Source organism: Pristis pectinata, chromosome 19 (genome assembly GCF_009764475.1).
Source record: "Pristis pectinata isolate sPriPec2 chromosome 19, sPriPec2.1.pri, whole genome shotgun sequence".
Lineage (NCBI taxonomy): Eukaryota > Metazoa > Chordata > Chondrichthyes > Rhinopristiformes > Pristidae > Pristis > Pristis pectinata.
Window position 1 is genome coordinate 19,381,922 of NC_067423.1, and position 21,546 is coordinate 19,403,467.

General features: G+C 38.7%; 1 protein-coding gene across 1 annotated transcript in view; it reads left to right on the forward strand.

Moving 5' to 3' along the window:
* Nucleotides 1-21,546, forward strand: part of LOC127580559 (plexin-B2-like) — a 196,837-nt gene that overhangs the window by 39,076 nt on the left and 136,215 nt on the right. Inside the window, exon 2 of the mRNA XM_052034145.1 lies at nucleotides 15,006-15,109. The gene's annotated coding sequence lies outside the window, so the exon portion shown is untranslated. The remainder of the gene's footprint in view (nucleotides 1-15,005; nucleotides 15,110-21,546) is intronic.

Sequence of the window (21,546 nt, forward strand, 5' to 3'; positions counted from 1 at the left end):
AAATAACAAAGTTAGTACAGTTACCCTTTTACTGTAGTACTCATTGTTTCGTGACACGTAATAAACTGTGTTACTTTGGGTTTGAACTTTTAACAGACTTTGCTGTCGTTGTTTGTCTTGATTGGCTTGGGTGTAGTTATATTAAAGATGTGTGTTCAGCATATTTATGAACTTCATTACTTTGTAAGGGTACTGTTGCTCGGTGTGTTACTTGTGATGACTTTGACCAGATTTGTACCCGTATGATTTGTGACTACCATCAATGGTTTTGTTATTCGGTACTTTTCTGAGAATTTTGCCAAAGTTTAAAAAGATGCTATTCAGATGGTAAAATATGGCTTTCTTTACAGCTGGAGGTTTTGGTAGAAGATGTGAACTTCAGAAAAAAATTGTCAGTCTTTAGTTCAGTAAAGATATAAATGAGATTAAATGCTACCAGGCAAATAGACAGCAGAAAAACTTGCACTGCAAAATTTTTACTTGGGGTTCACCTTGTCTCAGATTGTTTTTCACACAGATGGTATTAGCTATTAAATTTGCAATGAGTAGTACTATAGACAAAAATGTTCTTTTGCTCTTGCCTTGATTCTTCATCTTTCTTTGTAGCATGACCTCTCAAGCCACTTACTGCTTCCATGTCCTTAAATAGGAACTGGTTATAACAGGCAAATTGGGCTCTGCAGTTGCAAAGAGAGAGCATAAGAAAAGACTGGCAGCAAACATAAGGGCAATCCAAACATAATTTTTTAAGCATGTGGACAGGTTTAAAAGGATCAATTGGAGACGAAAAATGAAATTTACTCGTGGAAGCAGAGGTACTAAATGAATATTTTACATCAGTCTTCATAAGGAGCATGATTCTGCTGAATTTTCAGCAAAGGAAGATGAGTTAAGATTCCAAATGTTTTAGGAAGGCTAGGGTGCCATCAAAGTGGATAAATCACTTGTCTAGCTGGAATGCATCCCAGATTGGTGAGGGAGGAAATTGCAGAGGCCCTGACTATAATTGTTCCAAAGATGCTAGGGTGGTACCTGATGACTGGAAAATTGCGAATGGTCAGAAAAGGGTGTGATATAGGTGTTGTGCAAAAGTTAGTGAAACAAAAGATGGAACAGAATTAGCAGCCAACTTAGACACTTGCGGATTGATTGGAGGAACTAAGCATGAATTGGTTAAAGGCAAATTGTTTAACTAATTTAGATAAAGTATCAGATAGGCTCAATGAGAGGCATTTGATAAGGTGCAATGTAATAGGTGTCATCAAGACTGAAGTCTTTGGAATAAAAGTGGCTCTAGCTGCATGGATAGTGAATTAGCTGAAGAACAGGAAACAGTAGTAGTGAAAGGTTGTTTTCAGATGGAAGGGAAAAGCGTGTGGGAGATCCTACTTTTCTTGAAAGAAGGGATGAAGGAGAAAAATATCTTAACTTGAAAGTGTAGGGAACTTTAAAGAGGATAGCCATAGAGTCATGCAGCATGAAAAGGGCCCTTTGACCCACCTAATCCATGTTGGCCATCAAGTACCCATCTATGCTAATCTCATTTACTGGCACTTGGTCCCTAGCTTTCAAGATAGCATAGATCTCAAGAAGATGTAGGCATACTTGTGAAATGTGCAGATAGATGAGGAATGTCAAGTTTTACATTTTGGAAGGAAGAATGAGACAGGTCAAGACAAACAACACCCTGCTAAAAGGGGTGCAAGAACAGAGATTCAGGGTTGTACGTGCAGAGTTCAGTGAAAGCTTCTGGGCAGATTGACAAAATGCATATGTGATCCTGGGCTATATAAATGGAGGGATAGAATACAAGAGTAATGATGTCATGATGAACCTTTATAAAACATGAGTTGAGCAATCACTGGGGTAGAGTGTCCAGTTCTGGGTACAAATTGAGGAAAGATGAGGAGTTTTATTAAAATGGTTCCAGGTATAAATGATTCCAGATATAAAGGATTTCAGGCTTTTGGAGCATGCTGGGTGGTTTCTCTTTGGAACAGATAATGTTGCAAAGGGATATGATAAAGGTATTTAAAAGCATGAAGGGTACAGATGGAGTAGACAGAGAGAAACTGCTCTCATTAGTGGAAGTGTCAAGAATCAGTAAACATAACATGAAGGTGATTCGCAAAAGAACCAAAAATGACATAAGAAAAAAAAATTGCAGCGAGTGGTTAGGGTTATGATTGCACTGCCGAGAGTAGGATAATCGGGCTTGATGGATAAAAGAACTGAGTTTGAAGTGAAGTGAAAATGACAGCCCTTGGAAATCAAGGTTGTATTCATCCATATCTGGCATCAAGGAGTCTTGGTAAAACTGAAGCTCATGGGCATCAAGGGGGGGGGGGGGGAAGAAATTCCAGTGGATGGGTTCATACCTCAGGCAAAGGTGACGTAATTGTTGGAGGCAAGTCATCCTGGTCCCAGGACCTAACTGAGATCCTCAGGGCAGTGTTCTAGCCCCAACTAGCTTCAGCTGATTCATCAATGAAGATCACTGATGATTACACTGTTCGGTTCTATTCGCAACTTGTTAGATGAGGTGGTCTTTTCCTGAATGCAGTATGATCTAAACAACAAATCACAGAAGGGCTGAGAAGTGTCGAGTAACATTCCACACCACAGTAGTCCCAGACAATGACTTATTACCACCCTTGATATTTAATGGTGTTCCTGTTACTGAGCCCCCCCCACCATCAATGTCCTGTGAATCACTATTGACCTGAAGCATGATTTGACCAGTGGCACAAAAATATGACTCCCTGGTTAGCCTGTGGTGAGTGACTCCTGATACCCCAAAGTCTTTTCTCCATCTATAAGGCGTGCATCAGGACTGCTGGTGCTTGTACCCTTTTCCATTGCAGAACCAGTCGTCATGTCTCCGTGGCCCTACAATTTTGCTGCAAGAAGTAATATAAACATATTCATCCAAAAGCACATTCCTGGAATCCAAAATAAAATGGGGAACAATACAAAGCCATTTAAAACAATGAGACTCCCATGTTTTTGTTAATTTTAAAAATAAACTTTATTCGTAATAAATATATACAAAAGAAGGAACAGTGCAAAACTTTTGGATTCTGGTCAATGCATTCAGTAGCATTATTTTTTTTAAAACCATAGTGCCATTGTCACTTATGTGACCCCCTCTGGAATGATACACATTTCAGTGTTTGAGGGACTTCCCCACCTGATTCAGCTGCTCCATGTGTGGTAGTGGGAGGAGCCCAGACTGTGGTCCTTCCCCACAGAGCCTTTGCATTGGCTGCACCAAGCTCAATGCACCCCTCAGCACATACTCCTGCAGCGTGGAATGTGCCAGTTGGCAGCATAAGGACATCTCGCAGTGCTGGAAGACAGCAAGTTTCAGGCAGACCAAGGGTGTCTTTCACTGAGTTGATGGCCTTCCGGCAGCACTTGATGTCTATCTCTGTGTGTGTGCCCCTGAGAACAGTCCATAAATCAGAGAGTCCTCTGTTATGCAGCTGCTGGGGATGAGCCGGGACATGGACCCTTGCATCCTTCTCCATAACCCTCTTAGCAAAATCCACAGTTTCCAAAGAGATGGGTGACCGTTTTCTTCCCACCACAGCAGTCCCGAGGGCAGCGTGCATTGGGATGATATTTGTGTTTTGTGCAGGGAAGGATCTGTTGCGAAGGCCCCTCTCACCATCAGCCAGGCAAGGTCTTAGTGCTTGTTGTGAATTCTGGCAATGAAGCATTCTGCCAGATGATTTAGACAGTTTTGCTTAGGGAGTCACCCCACAAATATCCATCACAATCCCTGTCCACAGTATCTGCAGACATTCCATGCTGACCACTGCCTGATGGACTTGTAGTCGAAGGAGTTTGCTTGAGAACTCTTCCACAAAGGACAAGTAGTGCGCAAACGCCACAACGGGGCCAAATCTATCCTCTGCAACACCAGGGACAGGTAGAACCTCAACATGTAGTTACACTTGGTTCCACACAGTTAAGCCTGATGCAGGCATACGTGAAGGTGGTCATCAGGATGAGGGCACCATTGGGTACAATTTTGCTCCCATTCTCTGGGGACTTGTGTATTGTAACCCATCGGACTCACTCCATCTTGGACCCCCCAGTTGAACTGGAATTTGGCCTGGATGATTACTGAGACAGGGAAGGGGTCATACCTGCATCAAGTACAGCAGCCTTGAGAGCACATAACACCTAATGAACACTACCTCATTATTCCTCTTTTGCACTATTTACTTATTTTTGTAACTTAGAGTAATTTTAATGTCTTTACTTGTTGCACTGTTACTGCTGCTACAAAGCTTCAAATTTCATGACGTGTCAGCGATAATGAACCTGATTCTGATTCTAATGACAAAGTTCTTCTCAGTTATTGACAGAGAGCATTGTTTCCACAGACTCAATTTTGTTTGACCTTCCCAATCCACTCCAGGTATTTATTGTTACGAGCCTTGACCCCTCTGAACCAGTTCCCCAGCTCCTTCAGGTGGTCAGACCTGACCGTGCAGGGGCTGTTGGATCGGATGGACCAGTTGCTGAAGAGCACGGCCTCATTCTTACCATAGTTGCCCCTGATGCCAACTCAAACTGGTCGCAGATGCTGCTTAATCTGCAAACTGACTGTGGATCCAAGCAGAAGACAGCGACATCGTCCATGTACAGGGAGGCTTTGACCTGAGTTCCTCCATTGCCTGGCATTGTCACCCCTCTTGTGCTTTCATCCTTCATGATGGATTCGACAAAGGATTTTATGCAATGCACAAACGAAACTGGAAGAGTGGACAACCCTGCCTGACTCCCGACTTGATAGGGAAGCTATCTATCTCCCTCCCATTGATTTGAACTGCACTACGGATATTTGTGTAGATCAGTTGGATCCAATTTTCTGATTCCATCCATGAAACCCATTTTGGAGAGCACATCATTCATGTACATGTGTGATATCCTGTTGAAGGCCTTTTTCCTGATCCAAGCTGACCAGGCAGGCATCCACCCCTCTGTCCTGCACATAGGCGATGGTATCCCTGAGCAGTGCAAGGCTGTCAAAGATATTCCTGCCACGTAACATGTGGTTGTGTATAATTAAGCAAGGGATGACTATTTAAACTGAGAATTTGCTGCTGTTTATTTTCTGAACTGTTTTAGTATGGTGAATACAGCCCAGAGTGTGTCTAGCATTAGATTCTGACCCATATGGTTACCAGATGGCATTCCAAGAGTTTTTTGAAAAAAAAATGCATTCTGCTGTTTGATCTTTTTGGGTCAGGGGCACAGGAAGGTTGGGGAAAATAGCTTGATGGTTTGAATACTGCTTTGCTTGTACAGTAACCCTATGTTTAAGACAGAGGATGTGTACAGGATTTTAAATGTATATTTTGCAGTGGTCTTCACTGAGAGGGGATGATACCGATGTTGGTATTTACAAAGGAAGTGTGAAATACTGGATAGGATGTATTGAGGGAAGAAGTACTAATGGGCTTAGCATCTTTGAAGGAGGATAGATCACCACACCTGAAGTAGTATTTATCAGGCTTTTAAAAGAATAGAGGAAATTGGGGAGACACTGATAATTTTTCAGTTTTCCCTGGCTACAAGAGTTGTGCTGGAAGATTGGAAGACTGCCAACCTAGTCCTGTTGTGTATATAAAAGAAGGGGAAGGGTTAGATTGAGCCATTCCAGGCCCAATAGTTTAACTTCTGTGGTAGACAGATTATTGGAATCATTTCTGAGGTATAGAATAATGCATTTGCAAAGGCACAAATTAAGCATAGAAGCTTGTTGAAGCTTTTATCCTTCCTTCGTCGGATCTATGGTCTTCGACCTGAAACATTAACTCTCTTCCCACCTGACCTGTGGCCTGACCTGCTGAGTATTTCCAGCATTTTCTGATGCTAGAACGACACATAACACTGGGTAGCTCTTTTCAACTGGTATGGATGCAATCGGCCACATTGACTCCTTTTAATGTAAATTTTCTGATTTCTGTTAGCCAAACCATTGTTGCATTTTGGATCCTTCCTCTATAGTTTGCATCCCTATCTTGGTTTTTCCTAAAAATTTAGCTAATGAGAGAATGTGAGAAATCTGCTCGTCAGCTATGTTTCCCTTATTATAAGTCACCACCTTAAGTGCAGGGGAAGAATCTCAATGACCCAGATCCACTTCAAACTTGACTCCTTGTCTCACATTAAATATCCAAGGAAATCAATTCCATCACCTATCTGCATGCTTTTAAATAGTATGCATAACAGTTGCTCCAAACAAGCAATTGACCTTTTTAATAAAAAGATTAATTTCAGCTGATGTTTGAATTAAAGACTTGTACTTGTGTAACACTTTGTCTCAAATAATCCATGTACATTAAATTGTTTGAACTGAGAGAATATTGACACAGAAGTGGTTACTATTATTTTCCATTGCAAGATTCCACAAACAGTGATAAGAGGAATGACCAAAATAATTTATTCATCTTTGCAGTTTAGAATTTTGGCAGGACTTGGCACTGCCTGTTTTTCTTTAAGTAATGTTGCATTATTTTTTTGTATACTGTATCACTGAAAAAAGTTAAACCTGTTAGCCTGATATTGGTAGTAGGAAACCATGGAGGAATCTATAATAAAAGATGTGACAATTTGTACTTCTGAAATTTAACTATTCTACATTATTGAGGAAGGGATTGTTGAGTTTTTTGTAGATGCATCTGATTAAGTAGATGCAAGAAACCAGTGGATGTGGCATATTTGGAATTTCAGAAGATTTTGATATCAAGTACACTAATGCAGATTGAAAAATAATCAGCAGAGAATAAGAATGAACAAGCGCTTCTCAGTTGGCAGGTAATTATGGGGGTACTGCAGGGATTGTTGCTGGGTAACCTAACTGTGCACAATTTCTGTTGACAATTTGGCTGGAGGACCAAATGTAATATTTGCAAGTTTGCGATGACAAGAAGCTAAGTGGAAATGTGAGAAGTGATGGGAAAACAAGAGGATTAAAGAGTATGTAGACAAGCTAAATGAGTGAGCAATAACGTGGTAGTTGGAGTACAATAGGAAAAAAAAGGCTATCCACTTCAGTGGGAAAAAAAATGGAAATGCTGAGCACTTTTTTAAAAGTAAATGGTCAAGAGGTTGGGAAATGATGCTTAAAGGGATCTGGATGTCCTTGTACACAAGTCACTGAAAGCTTATATATATTTGTTTTTTTATTTCCATGCCTGATGAAGGATATATGTTCTTGTTATAAAGTGAATATTCACCTGACTGATTCCTAGGATGGTGGGTCTTTTGCCTGAGGAGGGATTGAGTAAGCTAAGCTGCTCTCTGGAGTTTAAAATAATGACAAGTTGTGGCGACGCACCGCCTGCGCAGGCGAACCGGCTCGATGGTCGGGGCACGCGTTGTCGGAGCGGCGGAGCCCAAGGTGGCACTGGGCCTTCGTCTTCCCTGAGCGACGGGGGAAACCCGCGCGTGCGAAAAGATTTCGATGACGTAGCAGGTACATCATTTCCTTTTTCGGAAGGCAGGAACCGTGCCGCTTAAAAGGGCCCGCGCAAGGTGGGTAAATAAATCAGTCTTGTTCCACAGCTTGCAGACTCGTATCTTTATTCTCGCATCACGGTAGCAGTCGCTACAAGGTAACCTCATCATAATGTACAAATACATAGAGAATTTGGTTATATTGTCAAAATAAGTGTTGAACCACCTAAGACTGTAAAGCAGGGAAATTTCTTCACTTGGAGTGGTAATTTTTGAAATTCTATCCTGGTGGCCTGTGGAGGCTCAGTCATTGCATTCAAAAACTGAGGTCAATAGACTTCTGGATAATAAAAGGATCAAGGGATATGGGGAGAATAACAGGAAAATTATGTTTGGGGTAGAAGGTATTGCTGAATAATAGAGCTGGCTCGAGGGGCCAAATGAACGATTCCTTCTCGTATTCTTGTGTTGAACAAAATCCCCCTTTTTGTACCATGCTGATGTCTACAACCCTTAACAGTGCAGAAATCGCAACACCAGTGTTCAGCAAGGTCATATGTTTGAGATTATAAGCAATGCTGAATGATGTGGAGATTTGTAAATAAATGATTCATTGTACGAATTACCAGCAACTTCACTTAACAATACTCTTTTTTTTACTATTGTTGCAAACATTCCACTCTTCAGTCCGGACCTTGGCTTGCACCATGCTGTGACAAAGTAGTGATTATTCACTAAACACAATCAATGAAATGCTTGTACGATGTTCCCTTTGGTAGATCTTAGTTTATTCATATCACTTTGCATTTGCCATTTGGAAACCTTTATCATTCCCATCAAAGGAAATATTTGCTTTGGGGTTTGTTCAGTGTGTTTTAAGCAAGGGTACTTTGGAAATGAGCCTGAATAATTTAGCATTCTACAATAATGTAAGCAGGCTTCTTTGAACTTTTGCCACAATAGCATTTCCCATATATAGTAAACCGACTTAATTCCCATTTTGTTACTTTCCTGGGTGAGAAGCACTGAATAAAAAATATGGGTTGATACATTTACAGATAGTAGTTAGAGTGTCTTGGCATAAATTGTACTTTCAGCTTGATTGTCAGGAAGGTGAAAGTCCAGTGTTCTGCAGTGACATATAGTTGGAATGCTGTACTAGTGTGAAAAGCAAACAAATACCACCATCAGTGCAGTACATCGACATGAATGCAATTGGTTCATTTGGCTATTTTTAAAAAAAAAGTTTGTAATTGAGTTTGGGTTCTTTCTGATCATTATTATAATTAAAACTTCAATTGTGCATTGTTTAGTTCTTTTTGTGCACATGGTTTGGATTCACAGGGTCTAAAACAGCCACTGGAGAGGCAAACCTCTAATCCACTAACAGATACTCTCTTTTAGAGACCTGAACACAAGAATGCATGAAAATGGGACCAGGAACGGGTCATCAGGCTCCTCAAGCCTGCCCTGTCATTCAGTATGAGCATGGCTGATCTATACTGACCTCAACTCCTGTTGTGTGCCAGTTCCCCATAATCCTCAATTCCTCAATTTTTCAAATATTCATCCATCTCCACCTTAAGTATATCTAATGATCTAGCCTCCACCACCCTTGGGGGCAGAGAATTCCAGTTCTTAGCTACCCTTGGAGAAGAAATTTCTACATACCTTAGTTTTAAATGACCATCCCCTTATTTTGTAGCTATGTTCCCTTGTTTGTGACTCTCCCACTAGTGAAAACATCTCAACATCTACCCTGTCAAGTCCCTTTTAGGATCTTAAATGTTTGAATAAGTTCATCCCAGGATTAGCCTGGTGAATCTCTTTCGGCCTGTCTTCAATGCTACTGTTTCCTTTTTTTGGTAAGGGGACCAAACCTTGCACAGCATTCCAGGTGTGGCCTCTTCAACACCCTGTACAACTGTTACAGAAACTCCCTATTCTCCAACTCCTTCACAAGAAAAGGCCATTATGCTGTTGGCATTCTTAACTGTGTGTTGGACTTACATGCTAATCTTTAGTGATTCATGAATTAGAACACCTAGATCCCTCTGAAAATCATTCATTTGCAGTCTCTCTCCTTTGGATTTGTCTTACCAAAGTACATGACCACTCACTTCCCCGTCTTAAACTCCACTTGCCAGGTTTTGCTGATTATCTCAATCTATTTGTATCCTGTTTCAAAATCACATGTCTTCATCACAAAATGCTCTTCCACCTATTTTCATTTCATTGGCAGACTTGGAAACCTTGCATTTCATTCTCTCATCCAGGTCATTAATGTAAACTGTAAACAATTGGAGGCCTAGAACTGATTCCTGGTATACTCAGCTAGTTGCATTCCTCTAGCTTGAGAAGGACCTATTTATTCCAACTCTGTTTTCTATGTGATAGCTAGGTTCAATCCATGCTAACACACTTCCTCTAATACTTTGGGCTCTTAATTTATGCACCAGCTTTTTATGTAGCACTTTGTCGATAACTGTTTGAAATCTGAATACACTACATCTACATGTTCTCCTCTATCGATCCTCCCCATCACATCCTCAAAAGGTTATCTCTGGAGTTGGTTTTGGAGTGACAGCAGCAGATTACTTGGAAGCAGGGAATATAGTCAACTTTGTCCCCATACTTGATGCAGAAAGAAGAGACCATGAAAGTCATTTGATTTAAATTTCTGTGAATAATAGGAATCTGGTACAATGTGTTTTTCAACTATGAATCATTTTGATTTTTTTACATTTCATATTTTAAAAATTCAGTAAACTGGGGATAAGATTTTCATTTATGTGGTAACTTTATGAAAGCTTGCATATATCCAGTGAGATATATATTTGTTTGAATTGCGATAAAGTAATTTGAGAGAGCACAGAGATAAACTGACGTGCCATAATCAAAATAGTTTGCTTTTCCCATCATTCTGTCAACGAAAGCCTCCATTTTGTGAAGTTAAATTGCTGCGAATGCCAAGGACCAGATTCAACTACACAATCAGCAATGCCACTTTAATCTTTTAGAGTCTGTTATTTAACCCTAAAGGGGCACTGAGTGAAAGGTTGTTTGTACATTCTTTCATTGCTTACCTTCTGTAATCTGTGGTGGAACTACCCTTTGAGAAATGTGTAATTTTAATTGGAATCTTAATGTTGATGAAGAATGAATGGGTCAGAATGCCTGAAAACATTGAAGGATGTAGTCCAAGAAAAAGGTTTAAGCTAAAGAGTATTTGGAGAGTAAATGTCTTAAGCAGAAGTTAACTCAGTAGTATAATTTTCTAAAAATACAAATGTGACAGTATACCAGTATAAGAAGTTAAGAAAAGGAGTTTGTTTATAGATGTCTTATGGTAGGCACCAGTTGTACCAATGCCCTGATGTGATGTTATATTGCTGTCAAATCCAAAACTTTACATTGGCTTTATTCATCATGGACTTAAAATAGCCTGTAAAAACTGCCTCATGAGCTTTAGCTTACTGAGCTCATATTGTAACAGGGAAATTGACATGTGATTTTAGACTGTTGTACAGAAAGCTTTATCAATTGAACCCAGCCAGGGTTGTATACCAAGTTGTGTGACTCATTGGTACTTGCTGTCTGCATTGTCTAGAAACCTGGCAGTGAATGATGATGACATTCAGAATTCATAATAGAAACTGAACCCAGCAGGAGCAGATAGCATGCAATTTGCAGATAGTTGGAACGTTCCGAAGGATCAACAATAAGGCACTTCAATTCCCAAAGAAGTGAATCCTGTATTATTCTAGTAGAGATTTTTTTTTATTACTTTGCCTTTCATCTCCCATTCCAACAAATTTGTGCCAAACCAAGGCGCTTCATAATAAGGGAAGTTGAGAGCAAACAAGTTCATTCCAAAGTTGAACTCGAGTTGTCAAACAGACGATTTTTAATTGATCATTCTGGGATGAAACCAGGCCCCAGAGATTTATCCAGCTTCTGTGGCGAGGAGAACAGAGTTAATGTTACAAGTTGTTGATCTTTCAGTTGTGATACATACTGGAGAGACTGGTTTATTTGAAATTGTTGAGTCATAAGCATTTTAATGTGCCTAGCCACAAAATGAGATGCTGTTCCTCAAGCATGTGTTATGCTTTGTTGGAATAGTGCAAGAAGTCAAAGACATGAGGGTCAGATTGGGAGTGGGATGGAGAACTAAAGTGACAGAAAACTGAAAGTTCAGGTCACCCTTGCAGACTGTCAAGTTCTGCAAACCCAATCTGCCTTTTGTTTCTCCAAAATGGAGTACTCATTTTGAGCATTATGAATGTTTATGATGATTAAAGGCAGTGTAAAGTTTTTGATTTGATAACGATCTAACCTGTCACATCAAGGGGCTAGAAGAATTGGGGTCTACAAGAGTCGTATATAAACTTTAATTCACTGGCCGGTTCTCTTCTTGGTTTTATGTTAGGGGTGTACTGTTACATAGCTTGCGCTTTTACAAAATTATACTACTGAGTTAGCTTCTGAATTACTACTGTTTTTCCACATTGCTCCAAATATTCTTCACACCTGATACACAGTACACAAAATTGGAAATAATACATGTGAAGTGTTTGGGTCTTTGGACAGGAAATGAAAAGGTAAAAAGGGTAGGTGCTACATCTTATTTGGTTGTATGGGAAGATGCCATGAAATGGGACTAGGTACAAGAGGAGGTATAAGACTGAACCAGGGAGATGTAAAGGGGGGAGGATAGGGCATGATGTGTCTGGTGTGGCATTATGTAACACAAATTAGAAGATAATCCATTGATCGTGTTGGTTATTGAGATGGAAGATGAAGGGAAGGGGAATCCTATCTTTGTTCTGGGTGGGAGTAGAGATGGAGTTGGAGCAGAAGTACAAGAAATGGAACACACATTTGAGAGGGGAAACCCACTGTGGTGGAGAGGAAACTGGTTAAGGAAGACATCTCAGAAGCATTAGTGCAGAAGCTATCATCAAAACAGAATAAAATGCAGGCTGGAAAAACAAAAACAAATGGGGTCTGACAGGGAGATTGCTGATCTGCTAACCCTGAGTCCCTACAATAAAGGTCTATACCATTCTGAATAGATGACCAAGCTGATTAAGGAGTGGAGTTGTTTTGTAAAGCAGCTTGTGTTTCCTTGTCTAAGGACATAGGACTGGGTTATGCTGCATCAGGCACCCTGATTGGAATTGCTGCCACCAGTTTTCACAGAGGATTTTGAAGGGCCTACCTTGCTGGCTCTCTGCACAGAATCCAACACCCTAGTGCATGTGGGCAGTGTAGTGCAAAGACCCCACCCCTGTAATGTTCTGACAGCTGGGAAAGCTAGCAGTGGAGTATTGCCAGTTGTGAAGCAGTTTTTTTTAAATTAAGAGCAATTAAAAAATTATTAACATCAAATGAAACAATTAGAGATTAACCATTTTGATGAAATTTAGTTAAAACTGCAGAAAACTTTATAATGTTTTTAAAATTTTAAGCAAATTTTTTTTAAAGTAGTAGCTTGCTGTCCACACTTCTTCTAAAGTCTGCAAATCCCATTAAGATTAATGAGGTTCTGATCCTGTGCCAGATCTGATTAAATCCCAAACTCAATGTTTGCAGTTTATGGGTATAATTCTGGGGCTTTGAGTGCAGAATGCCAGTGGTTCCATTCAGATCTGCTGGCCACAACTAGTGCAATTCAGCCATTCTGTAAAACACTGCACCCAGATCTTGTGTATTGTCTGGAGAGGCCTGTTCAAACAAACTGTGATTTGTATTCTATAATTATATAATTCTTCATTTTGTAAAGTGGTGCTTTATATAATTCTTTTCTTCATTTTGCAAGGTGGTGCAAAGGGGAAAAGATGATTTGGAAGTGGGATACCAGTATCTAATAGACTTTCGCTCTTAGGAAAAGATGATAAGACTGGATTCTTGTGTAGTTGAGAAAAAGTAGAGATGGAAATGATTGAGGTCTTTAAGCAGATAGAGTGTTAGATAAGATGTAGACATAGGTCTCGTTTCTACTTGTGTGAAGGAGCAAAACTATAACCATAAATATAAAATATTCACTAATATAAAAAGAAAATGCTGAAAATACTCAGCAGATCAACTGTGGTGGGAAAAACAAGAGTTAACAGGTCAGGTTAATGATCTTTTATCAGACCATTCACCCACTAAGGAATTCAAGGCAAACTCAAAGAATGGTTAAAGAAAAATGTGGAACACTCAATCACAAAGAGTGATTTAAAGGCATTTGGCATGTATGGATTTAAGAAGACAGAAAGGAATGGAAGGATGTGTTGATGGGATTAGATGTAGAGGGTGGGAGAAGCTGCATGTGAAATGAGTATTATCAGTAGTTGGGCTAATATTTCTATGCTGTATGGTCTATGAAATATTTCAACTAAACCTATAGTATTTCAGTTCCCATTTATTTTCACATTATGACTTTGATTTGGCATTTAAATACATCATGGTCTAGAAATATCCTTCAGTGTTTCTGCATAAATTGATAGCACTTGAAAATTAGAAATCTCCAAATGTAACTTCATGTGTTGTATTTCTATCCTCTGTTATTGATGGGCATTGGATGTTAGTGCTGTCATCATACATGCACACTGTCAGATAAAGTCACCTGATCCAAGCACTGTATTTCCCAAACAATCTATTTGATCAAAATCTTGATCATAGTATGAAGTATTCCCAGTTTTTATAAATCACATTTTTGGCTTTGTTTTAGACAATCTGAATTTCATCTGACGGCTACAATTTTACATTTATTTTATGTTAATCATGTTCCTTAATTTTATGTTTAGTGTAATTTTTGTAACTTTCTCAGATATGGTTTATGAGAAATCATTAACCAATTAGCTTATTTTTCCAGACATGTTGAGTTTGTTTGATTGGTCCTCATTGCATCCAGTCTTGATTTTGATCATGAAAAGCTTAATATTTGAAGGGCCATCTGGAAGAAGCCCTAAGCAGCTGTTGTTCATTGCTGAATTGCCAGTTCCCATTGCATTATTCAATGAGAAGACCTTTATGCTGTAAAATGAATGGCAATTTCCTGGTCACTGGAGATTACTTATTTACCATAGTCTGACAGTTATTGCTGACTCCTGAATATTAAATCTACATTTCCAAAGTCCACTTAGCTTTGCTTGATTAAAAGCCTGCCCACAAAACTTGCCACAATATCCAGGCAAAATATTCTTTTTCTTGGCAGGATAGTAGGGATGAGGATGGGTCCCAGCAAACTCCATTTCAGTAGAGTTAAGTTCTAGAAGATCACACCCAAGAGCTCAGATTCAGTGGTACCATTACTGTTGTTTGTGTGTGTGTGTTTACTCTTAATGCTGCAAATTCATAATTTCATTACAAGGTGTTGCTATTGTATTGTCCTGTAAACTTCCCACAGAACAATTTACAACAAAGTCACCTGAGAATAAGTTCCAGCTTTCTTATTTTCTCTCATTGTGAAAAGGAAATGTTAGATGTGGTCACAAAATTTTATTTGGATTTTAATGTTTTCTTCTTTTGTCCTCTAGGAGGTTTGTTACCAATGTGGTCATATAATATCACCGATCTCCAGTAACTCCAGAATAGTCTTGCAATACAAGCTCAACGTCAGGATATTAAGGCTATTTTAGAGGTATGAAAATTATGTTATGACTGGTTATTTAATATACAGAGTACTGCTGACATATTCTACTAGTTAAGAATCACTAGGCATTGAATAATTGCCATCTCTCTGTGGTATGGTTAACTCCATGAACCATAACAGAGCCATATCCAGGAGAGTGAAACAACTTTATTTATCAGTTATTGATTAATTGCTATGGTATGTTTTATGTATTATTCATGTTTGTCCATTTATTCTCAGCTTTCAAATATTTATTATAGGATAGCTGAATAATCTCTCAAAATATGTCTGCAAAAGTAATGCCACACTCCCTGCTTCAAAAGAAGCAAAGAGGAAGCTGCTCACATCAAAAACATTATTTAATATTTACCATTTCTAATTATAAAGTCCATTTTTGTTGCTCCTTCTGGTCCATTTTTCTGTTTCAAATTTGAAGAAAAATCTGACTATTGGGAACAGTAGGCAGAAAGTGTTCTCACCCTTTCATTTACGTTAATGGAATCACACCACAGTTTCTTTTCACTATAGGACCACTGCTGCTTTGGTTAAGGCGCACCTAAATGGTTTTTGCCAATTACCATGTCCTGGTGAAAGAAAGATTTTTTTCCCATTACAAAATGGAATGGAGAAAGTTGTCATGTAGCAGAAACTATGAATTTGTTTTCATGATGTTTAGCAAGCATTATGTAAGTAAAGAAACTGCATGTTACTTAAGCATGAAGTAGTATCTGAATCCCATTAATTCTTTGCACTTTTGAAGTTTATTCAGGTGTGGAAAATTTTCAAGAGCTTGCTGTAAATGGATTTCCAAGTGACTTGTGCTTTGTATAAATGAGGCTGATAATTTACAGTATGAATATGGACAACTCAGCTTTTGTTTCTCAGTTGCTGGTTCTTCCAAGCAGAGTTTTGTGTGATTGTTAGCAGAGTTCCCTGTAACTTTTTTTTTCTTGTGTTTTATGGTTTGGATCTTAATTTCTCAGTAACATCAAATTTGTTACACTTATCTTCATTTGGTTCAAATCTCACACCATAGGGTTGATTTCCAAACTTTTGGTTCTTGTGTCCATACCAGCTGGAACTCTGGCTTTGGCTACTTACTGTGCCCTCCCCACACCCACCACCCTCACTCCAACTCCTCTCTAGCCTCCATCCCCTACCCTGGTAATTTCAGCTTCGCTTTCAGACCTCTCCTCCCGAGGTATTGCACCTTGCTCTTCTCAGTACCAAACTATAGTGGATTTTGAACTTTTTTGTAACAATTATACAGTCTTTCTTAGTTCTAACAGGATTCTGGACCAACCTTTGCAACGTGCATAAGATCTGCACAAGCAGGAGGAAAATTTTTGCAGCTTTGGTCTTGGGTGCAATATGTAATGTTTTGAAGGTGGCTGGAGATCATTACCTAGTTCTACCACTTGAAGTAACTTGTGCATCATTATACTTTGATAATAAACAGATTAAGTGGACTTGAAGTTTCCCTCAAATACTGCCCATTGTATTCTTTGTTCTGTGATCACAATACTCTGAAACTGACTAATAGTTCCAGTTCTGAGTAAGTAATAGAACGCTAGTTGTATTAAACATATATTGAGATTACAGTGCACTTAAGTTTCCAGTTAATTATAATGAGTTTAGCTGATCAGATGTTCTACATGAGCAGTGTCACAAGTGTGCCCAGCGCTGTACCATGTTTAGAGTCTGGGGTCAGGGAGGCCAGCAGCCACAGGCACAACTTGAGCCTTTGTTTCTGGAATTGGGGGAGGAAGGTGGGAATAGGGGGAAAAGGTCAGAGGTTGAGAATTGGTCATTTGAATGCTGGGGGAGGGGGTGTGGATGGGGGTCATTTTGGATAATAAAAATGAGGGAAGTGGAAATGGTGGGTGCTGATTACAGGGTTGAGGTGGGATGGGCAATCAGGCATTAGGTTTGGGAGAGAGGATGACAGATGGGGGTTAGGATGGGTGGTGGAGGATAAGTGATGGAAGACAGATTAGGGGTAATTGGGATACGGAATGGAAAATGAAAGAGTTTGGGATCTTGGTGCAGTCTGGAGGACCATCCCATATGTATAGAAAGTAGTTGCCCAACAATTTGATGCTGCTAATAGTGCTCACTCCTGAGATTACTTGGTCCAGGTTCTCCTGAGATGTCAATCTCTCACAATGCTTTTCCTGGAACACCATTCTGTGTGCTTCTGATGTGGAAGTGGTGTAGGGTCAAAGGTGACTTGTGACCAGAAGAGCACAGTGAAATTTCCAGAGCAGAGTGAAATGATTTGGAAATTGTCATTTCTTTTTCTTCAGTGAAATTAAATAACTGTTTTCGATTGCATGTTGCTGAAATTGGCTCCATTATGCAATTTAGTATTCTTGACAAGATTGTTTACATATAATAGTAATATGAATCTCTTTCATGGGAATATAATTTGTTATACAAATAAAACCAGGTGAAATTAAAGACTCCAAAATGCAGTGTTGATTGAGGCTCAATATCGAAAGAGGGCATGATCCAGCCTTTGAACGTTAAGGTTAACTGATTAACATAAGTGGGTTTATTAAGCTTGCATAATAAATGCAGAGCTAGACAATAAGACCACTGATAAAGCTTGATGAGTGTAAACCCATTGGAAGAAATTAACATACTGATTAGGGAAATTAAAGTAACAAAAATAGTGGAGATGATCACATTTGCCTGAAATGTGATGTTCTGATGATGATAATTCTCTTGTAAAGTATTTATGATGTACCTTTCAAATCAGATATTGTACTTTAGATTCACAGTCCTCTTCAGAAATGACGGGGGAGGAGGAAGAGAAAAGGTCTTTGTAAACACATACGGGAGCTTTGCGAAGGGTAGATGGGCAAGCAGTTTGTGATTTGTGGAATAAGATAACATGGAATAATGTGGCTGTGTCACATTCTGTACTTAATACTTAGTGATTCTGATGATTTATATAATGAGAGCCAGGTAAATTGGCTTATTCATTTTTGCAAAATCTTGCTAGGTTTTATTTGAAAGTGACAACTTGCCTAAAAGATCTGCCAAAGTGATTGGCTATCAAAGGGTGCATCTTGTACTTTAACTTGAGCGTCATTGCCAAGCAACGTTGCTTTGAATTCGACTCTCAACATCTCCCACTGGAAGGGCTGGTTGTGTTATAGTTGGATGTATAACTACAACATGGTGTCAAATCTGGTTTAAGTATTCAGTAGCTCGTTAGACCAGTTGAAAACTTCAAAAACATTTGGGATTGCAGATGGTTCAGCCCCTGCTCTTGATTTGTGTTTAAATGCCAGGAGCATATTTGTTTGTACGGCATTTTCTATTGGATCAGATTATCCAAATCTCAGTGTAATAAATAAGCTGCAAATTAATACAGTGACAATTGTTCTGAGATCCATACAGCTGCAGTACAATAGCCTTGTCAAAGTATAATACATAACCCTACCTTTGTCCCCTTTGAAGCAAACGGCAGCTAATAACTTCCTAATGAGATTTTTGACAGTCCAGGGCTGTGATGAACTACTCAGAAGAGCACGCATATGTTTATTGGGAAACTAAGTGGATAATATGAAGCAGCCTAGATTGGAATGTGAAAATTCTTGAGTAGAGCCATATGTTTTTTTTCTAAGAGTATCAGATTCTTTACAAGTTTAAAGAAGTGAATTCAATTGGAAGAGGGGAAAAGAGCCCATGGGTGTTTTCTTATGTCGATCTATCACTGTTACATTAAGGCATCCACAGGCAACACCACAAGAAAATTTGACAGAGAACATGGCACAAAATCTGAGTCTTTGGGATGATTGGGGGGAGAGTGGAAGAGAGCGGGGTGGGGGGAAATTGGCAAATTTAGAGCATTTGTTTAATCTCCTGTCTTGATATAATACTTGGCAAAGTTACCATTGGCAATGTTTGTAGTATTGCTTTGCTGCAGTGGAGGTAAGGAGCACAAGATGAGCAGAGATATGGGGGAGTTTGGGGAGATGGACTATCCAGTGTTGCTGCTTGGAGTTTGATGAAGCAATGGGAGTTCTCGGGCATGGGAGCATTGACATTGCAGTGCAATTTATTAGTTCTACAAGATTTAAAAATATTACTTCCAAACTGTACAATACTGAGGCAAAAATATAACATGATGGGGGACAAAAGCAGGAGGTACAACTCCAACAGTATAATTCAACAGCTGCAACATTTTCTGAAATCGTGCTGTTGAATTGTTTCATGAATAATGTTCACGTTAGGTAAGATGCAATACAAACATATTTCACCCTTAGTATTGCCCTGATCTGTGTTCTTTAGCTTTTGATCCAGCAACTTTTGCTATGCATCTGGTCAAAATGTTAATTGAATTCAACTTGAGGCAGAAAGGAGAAAATCCTGAACTGAAAGAGTAGAGAGAGTGAAAGCTCAAACTGGGTTGTCAGCTGCAGTGACAGACATTAAGTCCAGGAGTGGAAGGAATAGGGAACAAAGTATAAAAATGCAGTGCCTGAGTTTTATTATCTGTTTGGCAGGCACCCAGCATTATTCAAATAATACCATTGTTCCTTCCATTTCAGAACTCAGGATTTTTTGGTTCACAAATATTTTCCATGTGTGACAGATGTTTTGCATGTATGTGTGACTGACAAAAATGAGCATATTTAATTCATCTGTGTATAGAGCAAGCAGTGGGTCTCTCTGGTTTCATAAAATCCTATTCTTACAGACTATTGGGAATAGAATAATAGAATGTTTTATATATAGCAAATGTGAAAACAGTTCTGTTCTTTAGTGGCATGGTATTAATATGTACATTTCAGGGTTTTAGTGGTACAGTGTGAAATGGAATTGAAATCTGCTGAATTGTACACATTTTTGTTTTTATAAATGTTATGTGATCTAGCTTGGATTACTGTTTCACACTCTGACTTTTAAATATTTTGCACATTGTGCTGCTAAATGGGGTAATAGAATTTTTTATTTTATTACCCCGATTAACAGGTAATATTTGAATAGATGAGTATTTGTTAATGTACTGACAAGGCAGAAAAGATTAAATGTGCCTTGGAGAATATAAAACGTGAATTCTTCTTTGTTTAGTTTGTACCAATGAGATGATCATTTATTGATGGATTTTAGTTTGGTAACAGTAACCAGTCACGTTAAAATGTTTACTTCAGGAGATGTGGTTGGTAACAGGAACAATTATGTTGGCTACAACCAGTCAGCCATATTTCAATCAATGATACAGAAAGAGTGATAACAATTAAAGAAGGAACTTGCTGAATAATTATTTTCCAAACATAATTGTTCCAGTGGTCCATAAGGTGCATTTCTTTTTGTATTTAAGTTTGCTTCTGAAGGCCATTATAATTCCAGAATGGAATATTTGCACTAGACCCTAAGTCTTATTTTGTGATTTGTTTTTCATTGGACCAATTATCTCAGAGTGAGAAAATGTGCCTTTACTCCTGGAAAAGGTGTGGTTAATGTTGTAGAAACTGTCAACCAATTGAAAGCTTTGGACTGTTGCAGATTTGCTTTGCATTATTTACATGTTTAGTGATTGTGGCCTTGCTCTTGTCCTAATTTTACAAGAGTGCAGGCAGGTGAATGATTTATCAGAGGCAACAGTAGTTCGAAAGAGAGATTTTCTTTTTTGTTAAAGATGTATGTTTTGAATAATCATGGAAAATTGTATTATTCAGTAAGCAATATTGAACAGCATTGCTACACACAATAATCTGTAGTCCGTTTCAAATCATTCGTAGACCAGCTCGTGCATATTATCATCCTCCTTTTGAGGAAAATTAACAGTTACAGGTTCAATCAAATATCCAATTGTAACTCTTTGACACCTTAAAAGGTAAGACACTCTGAGAAATATCTCAGATTGATTCCAGCTCCACTCTGAGTTTTTTGGATTATATTAAAGCACTTGTTAAGTACTGAATTTGATATTCGTGCCCTCTGAACGAGATAATGGATTTGGATAGTATCTGCTTTCCAGGTTTACTGTCTATTCACTGCTGTAATATAAATATGTATGGATCTTGGGGTTGCTTGAGATTAAGTTCAGCTGTCTATAGTCTGGATTTGTAAATGAGAATGGCATGAGGTTAAGGTGAATATTTTGTTGCTCGTGCCTCCTGGAGATGGAATGATAAAAATACAGAATTGGATAAAATAGCTGTATGATTAAATTATACAGTAGTTAAATGATCTGAAATTTATACATTTGACTGAGGAGAATGAATATTGAATGGTTTAAATTATGGGAGAAAGAAAGGACAGATATTGGTGCAAACATAGATAATATATGGCTAAAAACATATCGATATTGGGTAGCTGCTTGATGTATCATGTATCTTTTCGCAAACCCATCTAATTTGGGTACCCATTTAATTGCCAGTTCTGATCAAATATCTAGTGGTTGAAGCTGAAGAACAATTTTGAAATCA